The sequence below is a fragment of the Sorex fumeus genome, unplaced genomic scaffold, assembly GCF_029834395.1.
Source record: "Sorex fumeus unplaced genomic scaffold, SorFum_2.1 ptg000098l, whole genome shotgun sequence".
NCBI classification, from domain to species: Eukaryota; Metazoa; Chordata; class Mammalia; order Eulipotyphla; family Soricidae; genus Sorex; species Sorex fumeus.
In genome coordinates this window covers 12,433,759-12,446,351 of record NW_026606155.1, presented here as the reverse complement: position 1 = coordinate 12,446,351, position 12,593 = coordinate 12,433,759, and the positions used below count along the sequence as shown (strand labels likewise).

Below are 12,593 nucleotides of genomic sequence, written 5' to 3'. Positions count from 1 at the left end.
ACAAATGGAATCAAACTAAAGGACAATGGTGAGTCATTTTGTCATTTATAATTAGTTTTAAAAAAATGGTAATCTTAAAATCACTGAAAATATCACTTTGACACCAGGCATATCTGTTACTTATAAAAAATCTACTGCTCCTTGTGGTTGTAAAAAGAGAACAACAAAAGTTAGTCCTTGAAATTTCATAATATTAAAATTTATCATGTGGGTTTTGAAGTATAATATGATGTCAAAATGAATGTCTTTAAGAGAAATTTATCTCAAATTCTTGATTAATTTTGCAATATTTTCCAACTAGACATAGGCTTACAAAAATAACATTTCAAAATATTTTTTTTCAGTTGGTTTCATAACTTTTTAACTCACCTAAAAAATCTTGTCACTTTGTGCTTTCAAGAGAAAATCATCCGTCTTATCATAAATCATAGCTTCTTCACTGAAGGAATTATGTTATTTTGCTTCTGCTGCTTCACCTTCACTGACTTAAATTTTCTTTCTATACATGAACAAATCAATATTTCTCAGTACAGCATTGTTGGCAAATTCTAATAGTAGCTATGAGAGCATGTTTTCTCCAATTTAAAACAGGCAAGTAACTTCAGAATATTACTGGGGGTGACCGAGAAGATATCCACCTCTCACACCCAAATTACTAAGTGGTAGAATGGAAAACACTATTATGAAAAAATAAGAGTGATTTGGGCAGGTAGACAGGGAAGGGTCCTCAAGTAATGGACTTTTTTTGGGGGATGGGGTCACACCCAGCAGTGCTCAGGGTTACTGCTGGCTCATGCATTCAGGAATTACTCCTGGCAGTGCTTCGGGGACCATATGGGATGCTGGGAATCAAACCCTGGTAGGCCATGTGCAAGGCAAATGCCCTACCCACTGTGCTATTGCTCCAGCCCCGGCAATGGACTTCTTAGGGAGTAGTAAAACCACCTAGCCCTAAGGCTGTCAGGACCCACTTTATGAGCACAGGAACTAAGGCATAACAAAACTTTAACCTGGCACCAAGAGACCCTGAGAAGTCTGGACTCCGTTTTGAGAGATGCTCCAGCCGGAACAAAGGTCAAGAAAAAGAGCTGCGAAGAAGACTCCAAATTCCCTCCCCTTGGGCACCACCCTAATCACGTATCACGTATCATGTCCTCCCGTTGTTCATCGATTTGCTCGAGCGGGCCCAGTAACGTCTCCATTTTGAGACTTGTTGTTACTGTGTTTGGCATATCGAATACGTCACGGGTAGCTTGCCAGGCCCTGTCGTGCGGGCGAGATACTCTCGGTAGCTTGTCGGGCTCTCCGAGAGGGGCGGAGGAATCGAACTTGGGTCGGCCATGTTGACCACATTGTAAGGAAAACGTCCTACTGCTGTGCTATCACTCCAGCTGATAATGAACTTTTATATATGTTTGTCGAAGTCCCACTCTTAAATGGGGGCAAATTGTAGGCAAATTCTTGGAGAAACCCTATAAAAGCCACCTTAAACAAAGGAAGCTATGCATATGCTACCAAACCCATGTCCTGCTTGTGCCCATGTGGTTGAGAATAGGTGATGCCTGAGCATGTGTGTTGCCTGCATCTTCCTTCTTGAGGTATGTAGTGGGGTTCTCTCTGCTTCTGGAGAAGTCCGTATTCTCTCTTGAGCCTAATACTCACTCTCCCTTTGTTCTTCTTCCTTTCCCTTTCTAAAAGCCTCCAAATGAAGTCTGTATTTCCTTCCCTGTTCATTTCCTGAAGTTTCTTTCAGTGTGATAGGACAAGGACCTGGAGAGTCTGGGTAATGACTTTCCTTTCCTGTGAAGAGCAAGTCCTTGCTCCAGCCTGAGTCCACAGCTCTCCAAGAGATGGGGTGGGGGGTGGGGGTGATGAACTCCTGTTCTGAGAAGAACAAGTGGAATTAGGTGTGGCTTGCTGATCTCCTGGTGGAGCTGGCAGGACTCTGTCCTGTACCAAGCAGAGTCTCATCACAGACTTATTCAGTCCATCCTTGCCAGCTGGTCCCAGAGTGGCAGAAGTGAATCAGAAGAAAAAGTGACTGTCTTTCTCTTCTCTGCCTTACATAAGCCACCCCTGGGGGCCCACTGACTTCAAGAGTATAGGAAGCATTTGGATACTTTTAAATTCCTTTCCAATGAAGAAACTATGGACTTTATAGGAGTGACTATAAATTCCTGATAATGTCAGATGTGTCTCACATTGTCTTGATTCTATAAGCTATTTTTCCCACATATTAACTTTTCAATTGTTGCTTAATTAAACTAAAATTCTTTTCTAAAATTGTTCTGATATGTAAAAATATGCATTAACATACCATTATATTTCTGCTTATCAAGAGCCAGGTGTCAAGTGTTCAATGAAAGTTTATTAAATAGAAAATGATGGATGTGATTGAATTTATAACTGAGAAACTAGAATCAAGGGCAAGGAAGGAGGAGAACTAAGAGTTGCTTTTACTTATAACCTTTTTTTTCCCAAAATAATTTTAAATAAAAAGAAAATATACAGAAGGCTTGTACAGAAAGACACTTGACTATCTTTGCTGGATTTTTAAAGAAGAAGCCTTAGTTTACTCCTGCCAGTTGCTGTGAGCATCCCCTACTTCAATTTTTTTTGGCTGCCCCATCTTACATTATTATTTCCTGAGAATTTCTGGACTCTTTCTGAAAAACAAGGAGTTAACATAATGCAACATAAATTTCTGCCCCCAAGTTTAGGCTCACTGGGAGACTAAGATAATGAGAAATACCTAAGGCATGGGCTGGAGAAATAGCACAGCAGGTAAGGTGTTTGCCTTGCATGCTGCCGACCTGGTTTTGATTCCTTTGCCCCTCTCCAAAAGCCGGGCAAGCTACCTAGAGTATCTCGCCTGCATGGCAAAGCCTGACAAGCTCCCCATGATGTATTCAATATACCAAAGACATTAACACAAGTCTCACAATTTGTTGTGAGATGTTGCTGGTGCTTGCTTGAGCAAATTGATGAACAACAAGGGGGACCTTGCTACAAAGGCATGGCCTAAACAGGATCCGTTAGATCCTTCCATCTCCTATAAAATAACAAGATCTTTCCATCTCCTATAAAATTACAATTTTTAATTAAAATGGTCTAATAGAAAACCATTATCTTTAACTTCTTGCATTCTACATAACACAAAGACCAAGTTTTCCTATAAAATTCCACAAAAAGTATCATAGTTAACGTAGTCCTACCCACACTAAATTCCTCTGCACATGGGGAGTTCTTTTTCCTTTCTCTTCTACTCTCCAGGAAGCCTTTCTTCTTTCTAACTCTGAGTCTGAGCCTCTTTATTACTAAATCTTTAATTTCTTGAACATATTGAAGATCTTTGGAATTGCAAACAATTAGAGATTAGAGGGCTGGAGCGATAGCACAGCGGGTAGGGTGTCTGCCTTGCACGCAGCCAACATGGCCGACCCGAGTTCGATTCCTCCGCCCCTCTCGGAGAGCCCGGCAAGCTACCGAGAGTATTCAATATGCCAGACACAGTAACAACAAAGTCTCCAATGGAGACGTTACTGGGCCCCGCTCGAGAGAGTAGAGATCCACCATCACCACTCCTCCATCAATTTCCTTGTATATGGCTCAGCAGTAAAAAAAAGTCTTTCAATCTGATCTACTAAAAAGAAAAACAGTTTGAACATGAGCAGTTAAACATAACAGACATTTTTAGTCAGTTCATTCAAATCCTGTTGCATTTACAGAAATACTTTCATTTTTAGTACTTTTTTAACTGGCAAGCTATAGACCCTGTGCTGAGAAATTTCTCATACAGATATGAAAAATGTTTTCCATAGGAGCAAATCTAGGAGAGAAGCTTGGGTATTGAACAGTGAGATTATTTATACAAAAGTCCACATGAACAGCTTTATACCTTTATTGGCTGAACTATTTTCTTCATAAGAAAATCTGCCCATTTTGCAACCACTGTCTTTCTTTTTCACAATGCTTCTGCTAGGAAAAAAGAAAGAAAAAAAGAAACAAACCCAGAATCTTGACTCCTTATCATATATATATATAATAGTGAACTACTCAGTGAACTAGTTTGAATGGTAACCTATTCCAGGACAAAAATGGCAATTCAGAATCTGATCGCTTTGAATTATTCATGATAAAGTCAACCTTGACATTCTGAACATTCACTTAATCACTTAACTTCCCGTTAGTCGTCGATTTGCTCGAGCGGGCGCCAGTAACGTCTCCATTTGTCCCTGTTGCGTGCTAGTGTAGCCCAATGGCATCTCTTCGCTCCGGGAACATGGAGGGCCTCAAACCGATCGTTCATGACCTTGACAAAGAAGTCTGACCATCTGGTAGGTGGGCGGCCACGCGGTCTCTTGACATCCCGTGGAATCCAATCAGTAACAGCTCTAGTCCAACGGTCGTCTTTAAATCTCATTACGTGACCAGCCCATCTGATTTTCGATACCTTGGCATATGAGACAGCGTCCCTGATCCTTGATCGTCGACGGATGTCAGAACTCCGGATTCGTTCTCTCATTTGAGTGAAACGTGATATTCCAAGCATAGCTCTTTCTATTCTTCTTTGGGAGACCTGAATGGCGTTCTCATCTTGTTTGCGTAGGGCCCAGGTCTCTGAGGCATATGTTAATGCAGGAAGAACAGTGGAATCAAAGAGATGTGCCCGGAGCCGGAGGTTCTTCGTCCTCTTAGCTATTTCTTCGACGTTCTTGAAGGCGTTCCAAGCCGCTCTCTTCCTCCTGCGCAGCTCGGGTGCCAGGTCATTTGTCATGTTGACCTCTCGACCTAGGTACACATAGCTGTTGCATTCGGAGATGGTCATTCCATTGAGAGCGAATGGGGCGTCAGGAACAAGGCTGTTTCTCATAAACATTGTCTTCGTAAGATTCAGCTGTAGTCCTACCTTTCCACACTCACGGTCAAAGTCGGCCAGCATTTGTGCCGCTTGGCTGATGTTTGGTGTTATTAAAACAATGTCATCAGCAAAGCGGAGGTGGTGTAGTTGCCGACCATCTATCTTCACTCCCATTCCTTCCCATTCCAGTCGTCGCATGATGTTCTCGAGGGTGGCACTGAAGAGTTTTGGTGAAATGGTATCACCCTGCCGCACCCCTCTCTTGACATCAACGATCACTTCTTTGTAGAATGGTGAGATCCTGGTAGTGAATCCGCAATACAGCTCACGGAGGATCCTGATGTATTGGGCTTGAATGCCCTGATTGGCTAGGGCTTCAATGACCGCTTCCGTCTCAACAGAATCAAAGGCCTTCTTTAGATCAATGAACGTTAAGCAGAGCGGCATCTTGAACTCCCGAGAAACCTCAATGAGTTTGGTTATCGTGTGGATATGGTCGATGGTGCTGAATCCTTTGCGGAACCCTGCTTGCTCACATGGTTGTCCTTCATCTAGTGTTCTGCCAATCCTATTCAGGATGACTCGAGTGAACAACTTGTAGATGACAGACAATAGGCAGATCGGGCGATAGTTGCCAATGTCATGGATGTCTCCCTTCTTGAACAGTAGTACCGTCCTGCTGGTTTTCCATTGAGATGGAACCTTGCATTCAGACAGGTAGCGAGTGAAGAGCCGAGCCAGTGTATTGATGAGTACTGACGGCAGGTTCTTCAGGTGTTCAGGTCTGACCTTGTCTGGGCCGGGTGCTGTTTGCTTCTTTACTGACGAAATGGCGTGTCGGATTTCGGAAGGGAGAACGTTGGGAACGACATACCCATCCTGTGGAATTTGGTATGTCGGCAAGTGGACATGGCTATCGAAGAGATTTGAGTAGAAGTCATGGATAATCTTCTCCATTGCCGTTCTGGAGGATGTGATGGATCCATCAGGACGTCGGAGGGCAGTCATCTTGGTCTTATAGTTGGCGAAGGAGAGGCGGGCGTTACGAATACTTTTCCCGGCTTCTGCCACATCTACCAGTACTTCTGCTCTTCTCTCTTTGAGGTCTTCCTTGATCGCATCTCTGCACTGCTTTGCAAGCTCGGACGTTAGCTTGCGGTTGCCTGAGGCATGCGCCAAACCACGCTGGCGAATTAGCTCAAGAGTTTTCGAAGATAGGCGACTTTTTGTGGCTATCTCTCTCTTGGTGTTCCTCGCACATTCATGGAGGTGCTGAACCAGTCGATCGTATTCCTCGTCAATGTTGTCAACAATGGCATCTTCCCATGTTGCCGCAATAGTACCAAAGAGTTCCCAGTTGGTGGTCGTTCTGGGAGTTCTCTTTTTGAACTTTGCAGCCCTTTCTCCCCGCTCTGTGAAGTAGAATTTTGCACGAAGGAGACGGTGGTCCGATCCCGTTCGAAATTTTGGGACAACAGCGACATCAGTCAGGCAAAACCGTCGATTGAATATGATGTGGTCTATTTCGTTGTGGAATCGTCCACCGGGAGACTCCCATGTCCATCGTTTAGATTCTGCCTTCTGGAACTGTGAGTTACCATGAATGGTCTTGGTCGACATGATGAACTCAGACAGTCTCTCACCCTGTTCGTTCCATTCTAGGCCATGGGTTCCGATGTGAAGTTCTTCAGCTGATCTTCTCGGTCCTATCTTGGCATTAAAATCACCCACAATGATCTTGTAAAAGGTGTGGTCTTCTTTATAGAACTTCTCTAGCTCCATGTAGAACTTCTCGATTTCTCTTTCATCATAATGAGATGTTGGTGCGTAGACAACGAAGATAGAAACTGCAGGCAGTGAGCCACATCTATTCAAATGTAAACGTCCGATTCGGGTTGTTAGGCATTCAAATGAATCAATGCTCTTGGCCAAGTTTGTGTTGACAAGGACACCGACGCCTCCAACACCTCTTTTATCGCATGTTCCGAGGAACAATTCTTCTCCAGTGTCGAAAACGGCATGGTGAGATTCGTGCCTTCTTGTCTCGGTCAGACCAATGATGTCGTACTTGATCATTCGCGCTTGTACCATCAGGTCCTCGATGGATGCATCTGATGCTAGCGTACGTGCATTGAAAGTACAGACGATCATTTTTGTCTTCCTTCGTTGTGGCAGCCTAGGTCGGCCTTGAGATTTTGTCGGCCTCTCCTTTCTCATCCTTCTCAGTGCTGCCATGTCGGTGAAGCCTTCAGGGTCAGGTGAATGAGACCAGTTGTAGTTACTGGTTTTGGCATATTCGATTCGATTCTGAACATTGTACTTGAGAATAGAAGAACTGAACAAGAGACCTGCAATGGTCATTATTAAGAAGCAATAGCTGCTATTCAGATGATTACTAGCACCAGAAGGAGTAATCAAATCTAAAATAGAACTGTTTTACATTTCAAAGAGTTCCATACAAATCTCTTTGCAGAAATATAACTATTTGAGGTGGTATTTATTTTCCATCCCCACAATTTATTGGGTATTTTACAGGAGATTTTCTTATCATATTACTTTACAGGCCAACCTTTTGGGTGCTGTCATAGTTGTATTTTAGATATTTTCTATGTAATAAGGAACATGTAAATCAATTAAATTCTTATTCCCACACATGGAGCATTGTGAATAATTTTTAGCACTATAATCTTTATTTATAGAGTTACACATAAAAGGGAGAAATCTAACAGGTCTATAAAATAGGAAAGAGAACAAAGTATTATTGACAGGGACAGCAAATGACCCCTGGGGCAGAGAAGTCTTGCCCCATTTTAAAAGACCAGAAAGTCAGGGAATGTAGCTCAGTGGTTAAGCTCTTGCCTAGCTCGTATGAGTCCCTGGGTTTAATCCCTCCCTTGCACTGTACATAAAAGAAAATATGTTTTTGGGGCCATGGAGCTACTATAGTATGTAGAAGCACTTGCTTTTCATGCAGTCAACTCAGGCCCAATCCCTGTTATTGCATATGGCCCTCTGAGCACTTCTAGGAGTGTTCTCTGAGCACAAAGCCGGGAGTAAATCCTAAAGTTTGTTAGATGTAAAAAGATGCACACACAAAACAAAAAACTTGCTGTTTTTTTTTAAATAATTTATTTGTTTATTGAATCACTGTGGGAAAAGTTACAGAGCTTTCAGGTTTAGGTCTCAGTCATGTAAATATCAAACACATTTCCCTTCACCAATACTTATTTTTTACACGAACCGCAATAGAACCCCACCTCCCACCCCTCCCAATTCCTGTGAGGCAGATGAGTTCTAGTTAACACTTTATCTACTTTGACTAGATTCATTGTTTCGATAAAAGATACACCATTATTATTTAGATTTTACCCCCCCCAAATCAGACATGCTGTAAAAGCGTTGTGAAATGATTTGCTTTCTACAACTGGGTTCAAGAATTAAATGTTGTCGGTTTTGGATTTCTGCTATTTTACTTATTAACCCTGGAAGTATTTCTACTAAAAGTCAGATAATTAAGAGATTGGTTTCTGTGCTCTGGAGTCGTGGCCGTGCCGGAGAGCTGCTCGTGGGGGACAATTGGTGGACCTTGGTAGGGCGTGAAGGACGGACCGGAACGCCCCCCTTCCCATGAGGTTTTTGTCGCCCCCGACCCCCGGCTCATACCTGCTGTCCACAAGGCTCCCGTGCGGCTGCCATCTTTCTTTCCAGAGAGGAGAGGGTGAAAACTTGCTGTTTGAAGGTGACTGGAACATTCTTCTATTTCTCCCCCAAATCCTGCTTTTACTGTTACCTTCTTAGCAAGAACTCTCTCAACTGAATTAGAGACATTTCAGTAAATTACTAAAGACCTCAGGACTCAGAAGCATACATGTTTCAATAACATTAGATTGTGTATTATATAATGTTAATGACTGTGACTTAAATTAAGCACACACATAGTTCTTACAATTCTCCATGTCCCTTCTGTAAGTTATTCAAATAACTCAGTGCAGGTTAATTTTGGTTAAATGCAAGGTAGTATAAAATAAGGTACTCCATAGGCTGAGGTGTTAAATTTGCCATGCAAGAAGAGATTCAGAGACTATGGTCAAGGTTAGGTGTTCAAAAAATTCCTTGCATTTTCATGACTTTTGAAAGGTACAAAAATAAAAACCCATGTCACTTTTGCCACATTGTTAGCCATGGGGCCATATCTTTATCTATAGTAGTAAGAGAAGCTCTGTAGTTGTGATATTGTTTAACAGATGGACTAGTTTCTTTACTTGGACATTCAATATAGCTACAGATTTTTTAAAAGTCTATTTTGAAGTCTTTCAATAGCTTTATACTATGATGTAAGCAAGTCCTTATAATAAATAATACAGATGAACACTTTCAGAAAGTACATGTTCAGCTTACTTCCAATATCAATCAGTAGCAAAAAGTGCATTGACTCCATATTCACATCAACCTACATGCTCATAATGACTGTTACTAATGATCACATACAATTCAGTTCTCATTCCAAAGGACTCAGAAAAATTTTATGAAGTCGCCATCACTTAAAGGTGATGATAAATTAATTTATTTTATATATGAATAGTATGATTTTCAAACTATATGCGAATATATTATGATTGAAATACTTGTAAAAGCTAGCTATCAATTATTTTAAGAAGCTAAAATAAGTTTTCAATCTTTCAGTAAAATAAATGTTTACAGTGAAAAATCATGAAAAAAAATCCTAAAGCTAGGAGAAATAGAAGTTTTCATGACACCACAAAGGTGAAGGGGATTAGGAGATGAGGAAATTTCCTAGATTTTCAAGTATTCCTTCTTGAAAACTAATATTGTGCGCAGACAGATAGGAGGGTACTGGTAATGTAGATTGTAAGAAAAACATTGTAACATAAATCAGCACAGCGCCTGAAGGCCTATGAGACTCAAGACCCATTTGAAGAGACAAGAAAACCATTGAAGTTCAGAATTCTAGTCCAGAAACAGAGTGGATTTTGGAATGCTTGAGCAAAGACTATTAATAGCTATAACTTTTCTACTGGGTAATCAACCTAGCAAATGGAACTTGGGGACAATTTGGGAAAACTGTACATAAACTAATTTGGCAGAGAGAACGGTATGTGTTTGCCCACATCTCTATCTAAGTTGTGTATTTAATTTATCTTACAATCTGACCACTTTGGCCTATATCTGCCTATGATATGTATTTATTTTTCAGGCAGGCAGGAAGATAGGGAAGCCACCTTAATCATGGCTTCTTCCCCCATCCACACTCATAGCAGTGAGTTCTTTGGAATAAACCATGATACTAAGACTGCTAAAAAAAATACCTTGTGAGAACAGGAATTAAGATCTGATAAGACCTTTATCTGGCATGGGTGCAGGACCAGAGAAGACTGGTCACTCTACCAAGGACAAACTTCAGCAGAGACAAAAGAATACAATAAGGGCATGAAGAAAGATCACAGAATACTTCAAATTTCTTTATGACAATTCTGTAATCAACTCTTAAATCTGCAGAAAACTCCAGACCAAAGGAACCTGTAGAATATCCATATAAAAGCATGCAATGTCTGGGACTGGAGCAATACTACAGTAGATAGGGAGTTTGCGTTGCACACAGAGGAGTCAGGTTCAATCCCTGGCATCTCATATGGTCCCCTGAGCTCTACCAGGAGTAATTCCTGAATTTAGAGTCAGGAGTAACTCCTGAGCATTGCCAAGTTTGAGCTAAAAAAACAAGAAATAAATAAAATTCAACATCTCCGAACTCTACAATATCAACGTCCGAGTAGGAATACAACAGATTGGATGGGAAAGAGAATGTAGAAACCTACTAAATTTGATTACAATAAACATTGACACAAAAAGCTCAACTAGCAACAGCCTAGTAAACCCTCAAACAAGGGCTTAGTAGTCCCATAGTGAGATATAACAATTTTCATGAAAGTTCTTACTGAAGTATTTTTTTCATTAGCCATGTAGTGATATCAAGCAATATAAACTAAATTATTTGGGGCCTGCTACAGGGGCAGGCAGAAGTGGTTGGGAAGGTCACAGTGGTATTGGAATTGGGTTGGAATATTGAAAATCTGTAATAAATATATCATTGCCACTTTGTATACTACAGTGTTAAAGTAGGTGGGTCAAAGCCTTTCAAGTTTCTCTCTGCCTTTAGAGAAGCCTATGTTCTCTCTTGAATGCCCTTCTTTCTTTCTTTCTCTGCCACTCTACCCCTGCTTAAAACTTTTAAATAAAAGCCTGTTTTTGCTTCACTGCTTGTCTTCTTCTGGAACTCTTTTCTGAGAGAAAGGTGAAGGTTCTGAAAGACCTGATGAGGTGCAGGATGAGAAAGAAAACATTTATTTTTCCTGCAAAGATCAATTCCTGGTTCCAGCGTGAGTCCAGGGCTTCTGAAAAATTGAGTGGTGAGAAGCTTCCTTGTGCCTCATAGAGCAAGTGGCGACTGCCTAGTGGGGCTGGCGGAATTGAGGTCCAGATCATGAAAAGATTCATTGCAGACTTTCCAGTCCTAAATCTCCTAACTTTTCCCCAGGTGGCAGGAGTAGAGCAGGAGAAAGCAGGTTGCCAGTCTCTCACCTCCTCACTTCAAATTGCCCAGGTACCCTCCCTGCATTATCTTATGGAACTTTTGTCCACTTTCCTGGTTGGGGAGTAAACTTTAATTTTTTTTCTCCCAACTTTGAAGAAGCAAATGTTCCTTCTCGAGTAGCTCTCTCTCATATTCCTTTGTTTATTTTTCAATGAACTTGTTTTACATCACTATTCCTCTCCACTTGTTTGACTTTACTATTCACCTTCTCAAATTCCTTTCTGTGGAAAAAGGCAGCAAACGTGGAAAACCTGGTAAGACATAGTATTGACATTTTCTCTTCCTGCAAAGAGTAATTTGTGTCTTGAACCTGGTTTCCACAGCTCCCTAGAAGTTGGGTGGCAAGGGTTATTTCCTACTCGGGGTAGAGCAAGTTAGAACCTGGTGTGATTTGGCCACTGTCTTATGTGAGACATAAGGGATATAACACATAGTTGCTCAGAAAAGATCCTCTTCAGTTCTACATTTCAGTCTTAGATTGCAGTATACATTTTTCCAGATGACGAAAATGACTATAGAAGGAAGTCCGAGATCCTTTATTGAGGCTACTAACTTTCTCCTCCCAACTTCATATAGGCCACTGGGGGACCCTGTTCTGTCTGACTGTCACTTCTTCTACTGGTTGTACTAAACACAAGGTTTTACATGTCTATTTTATTCATTTAACTTCCTTTTTTACTCAATAGAGTATAATGATAAGAACGCATGAGAAAGAATAGCTCATTTTCTAAAGGAAGCATAATCATGATTCTCTCTTGAAAGTGGTGAGATAGATGCATGATGATATTTTATCTGAGTTAGTTGGAATGTAATGTATGTTTTCTTTACCCTGCAGCATAATTTATAATTTAGTTACTATTTTTAAAAATCTGAGCACAAAAGAAAGGTGCTTAAAAATAAACAAATACGAGGCAGACTGATCAGAGAATAAGAGAAATTTATTCACAATACAGCTATCGCTTACACATTACTGGATCACTTGACATCCAGTTACTCATCGATTTGCTTGAGCGGATGCCAGTAATGTCTCCATTTGTCCCTGTCACATGCTATTGTAGCCCAATGGTGTCTGCTTACTCTAGGAACACGAAGAGCCTCAAACCAATCATTGAGGGTCTTGAC

At 41.1% G+C, this 12,593-nt stretch overlaps 1 pseudogene; it reads left to right on the top strand.

Moving 5' to 3' along the window:
• The first annotated feature begins 8,932 nt into the window (after positions 1-8,932).
• Positions 8,933-9,148, top strand: LOC130042213 (uncharacterized; annotated as a pseudogene).
• The last annotated feature ends 3,445 nt before the right edge of the window (positions 9,149-12,593 follow it).